Genomic DNA, 4,091 nt, shown 5'->3' with positions numbered 1-4,091 from the left:
CCCTGCCCCAAAGTTGAGATCCCCTCCATGCGCTAGCTAGGCGGTTAGCGAAGACGGTTAGTTGATTTTACTTAACAAAATGGACCAATCTAGCTCTATATATAGTGCCTCCTTCCCATTGACCATTTAGCCAGTTCATCACCGACATTGCTTTGTGAAATAATATTTCACATATGCATCTGTCTAATTAATTTGATGGCTTGTATTGCTTAGAGAGTGGATCATATGGATAGCCTGATTGCTAAGAAATCAATGGCTTATCATACATAGACTACTCCCTACCACAAAGTTGAGAGCCCCTCCTTGGCCTAGGTAGGCGGTTAGCAAAGATGATTAGTTGATTTTACTAAATAAAATGGACCAATCTAGCTATATATATAGTGCCTCCACCCCATTGACTATTTAGCCGATTCATCACTGACATTGCTTTGCGAAATATTATTCCACATATATATCCATTTAATTAATTTGTTGGCTTGTACTGCTCGGAAAAGGGACCATTTGGACATCCTGATCGCTAAGAAATCATTGGGTTATCTTATATAGACTACGCCCTGCCCCAAAGTTGAGAGCCCCACCTTGTGCTAGCTAGGCGGTTAGCGGAGATGATTAGTTGACTTTACGAAACAAAATGGACCAATCTAGCTATATACATAGTGCCTCCTCCTCATTGACCATTTAGCTAGTTCATCACCGACATTGATTTGTGAAATAATATTCCATATATATATCCGTTTAATTCATTTGTTGGCTTGTACTACTCAGAGAAGGGACCACACGGACAGCCTGATCGCTAAGAAATCATTGGCTTATCTTATATACTCTACTCCCTGCCCCAAAGTTGAGAGGCCCTCGATGTGTTAGCTATGCGGTTAGCGGAGACAGTTAGTTGATTTACTAAACAAAATGGACAATTCTAGCTATATAAATAGTGCCTCCTCCCCATTGACCATTTAGCCAATCATCACCGCCAATTAATTTGTTTGCTTGTACTGCTCAGAGAAGGGATCATATGGACAGCGTGATCGCTAAGAAATCAATGGCTTATCTTATAGACTACTCCCTGCACCAAAGTTAAGAGCCCCTACATGTGCTACCTAGGCGGTTAGCAAAGACGGTTAGTTAATTTTACTAATCAAAATGGACCAATCTTGCTATATATATAGTGCCTCCAGCCCTTTGACCATTTTGCCAGTTCAACACCAATATTGCTTTGTGAAATATTATTCCACATATACATCCGTTTAATTCGTTTGTTGGCTTGTACTGCTCGGAGAAGGGACCATATGGACAGCGTGATCGCTAAGAAATCAATGGCTTATCTTATATAGACTACTCCCTGCCCCAAAGTTGAGAGCCCCTCCATTGGATAGCTAGGCGGTAAGCGGAGATTGTTAGTTTATTTTAGTAAAGAAAATGGACCAATCTTGCTATATATAGAGTGCCTCCACCCAGTTGACCATTTAGCCGGTTCGTCACCTACATTACTTTGAGAAATAATATTTCACACATATATCCATTTAATTAATTCGTTGGCTTGTACTGCTAAAAAAATGGGATCATGTGGACAACCTGATCGCTAAGAAATCAATGGCTTATCTTATATATACTACTCCCTGCACCAAAGGTGAGAGCCCCTCAATGTGCTAGCTAGGAGGTTAGCGAAGACGGTTAGTTGATTTTACTAAACAAAATGGACCAACCTAGCGATATATATAGTTCCTCCTCCCCATTGACAATTTAGCCAAATCATCACTGACATCGCTTTGTGAAATAATATTCAACATATATATCCATTTTATTAATTAGTTGTCTTGTACTGCTCGGAGAAAGGACCATATGGACAGCCTGATCGCTAAGAAATCAATGGCTTATGTTATATAGACTACTCCCTGCCCCAAACACTAGAGCCCCTCCATGTCCTTGATAGGCGATTAGCGGAGATGGTTAGTTGATTTTACTAAACAAAATGGACCAATATAGCTATATATATATATATATATATATAGTGCCTCCACTCCCATTGACTATTTAGCCGGTTCATCACCGACATTACTTTGTTAAATAATATTCCATATATATATATATATATATCTGTCTAATTAAATTGTTGGCATGTACTGCTCGGAGAAGGGATCATATGGACAGCATGATCGCTAGGAAATCAATATCTTATCATATATAGACTACTCTCTGCCCCAAAGTTGAGAGCCCCTCCATCGGATAGCTAGGCGGTTAACGGAGATTGTTAGTTTATTTTAGTAAAGAAAATGGACTAATCTTGCTACATATAGAGTGCCTCCACCCAGTTTACCATTTAGCCGGTTCGTCACCGACATTACTTTGAGAAATAATATTTCACACATATATCCATTTAATTAATTTGTTGGCTTGTACTTCTAAAAAAAGGGATCATGTGGACAGCCTAATCGCTAAGAAATCAATGGCTTATCTTATATATACTACTCCTTGCACCAAAGTTGAGAGCCCCTCCATGTGCTAGCTAGGAGGTTAGCAAAGACGGTTAGTTGATTTTACTAAACAAAATGGACCAACCTAGCGATATATATAGTTCCTCCTCCCCATTGACAATTTAGCCAAATCATCACTAACATCGCTTTGTGAAATAATATTCAACATATATATCCATTTTATTAATTAGTTGTCTTGTACTGCTCGGAGAAAGGACCATATGGACAGCCTGATCACTAAGAAATCAATGGCTTATCTTATATAGACTACTCCCTGCCCCAAACACTAGAGCCCCTCTATGTGCTTGCTAGGCGATTAGCGGAGATGGTTAGTTGATTTTACTAAACAAAATGCCAAAATGGACCAATATAGCTATATATATAGTGCCTCCACCCCTTTGACCATTTAGCCATTTCATCACCGACATGCTTTGTGAAATATTATTTCACATATATATCCATTTAATTAATTTGTTGGATTGTATTGCTCGGAGAAGGGACCATATGGACAACATGATTGCTAAGAAATCAATGGCTTATCTTATATAGACTACTCATTGCCCCAAAGTTGAGAGCCCCTCCATCGGATAGCTAGGCGGTTAGCAGAGACTGTTAGTTAATTTTAGTAAACAAAATTGACCAATCTAGCTATATATATAGTGCCTCCACCCCATTTACCATTTAGCCGGTTCATCACCAACATTATTTTTGTGAAATAATATTCCACATATTTATCAGTTTAATTAATTTGTTGGCTTGTACTACTCGGAGAAGGGACCATCATGGAGGGGCTCTCAACTTTGGGGCAAGGAGTAGTCTAGGTTGTCCATATGGTCCATTCTCTGAGCAGTACAAGCCATCAAATTAATTAGACAAATGCATATGTTGAATATTATTTCACAAAGCAATGTCGGTGACAAAATGGCTAAATGGTCAATGGGGAGGAGGCACTATATATATAGAGCTAGATTGGTCCATTTTGCTTTGTAAAATCTGAAAAACACTTAACAGATAAATATCACAGTTTATGTGGAATTAACAGATATATGCAAATAATCACCAAAATATGAACAATCACATATAAGGATTTTGGTAACAAAGAGGAAACATTTTCTTTGGGTAATTTTAAGCTGACATTTGTACCAAAGCTATGTTAAATAGACTATTGCTTCCATAATTTATGCTATCTATAGCAAGCTATACGTACACCTAATTAACACTGAACTACCGTATTCAGCATACTTGCTTTGCAATATGGATCCGGCTTCTATGTGGTAGTACAAACTACAACATAGCCGCGGCAGCCTTTAGGGTCGTTTTGGGCAATAAAAAATTAATATTTTTAAAGAAAAAATAAAAAAAAAAATATATTAAAAAACTTAAAAATAAAAAATAAAATAAAAAAACCTAATAAAAATAAAAGAAAAATAAAAAGAATAATTAAAGGGGTGGCTGGATCCACCCCCTTGGCTAAACCATCCCAGTGTTTCGCCAAGGGGTGGCTAGAGCCACCCCCATGGCCGGTATGGGATGGCCGAAACCACCCCATGGCCAAGGGGGTGATTCGGCCACCCTCAAAAGGCCAAAATGCCAAAATGCCAAAAAAAAAAAAAAACAAAA

The sequence above is a fragment of the Corylus avellana genome, chromosome ca4 (assembly GCF_901000735.1).
Source record: "Corylus avellana chromosome ca4, CavTom2PMs-1.0".
Lineage (NCBI taxonomy): Eukaryota > Viridiplantae > Streptophyta > Magnoliopsida > Fagales > Betulaceae > Corylus > Corylus avellana.
The sequence above is the reverse complement of the archived record's forward strand: the minus strand, read 5'-3'. Positions refer to the sequence as shown.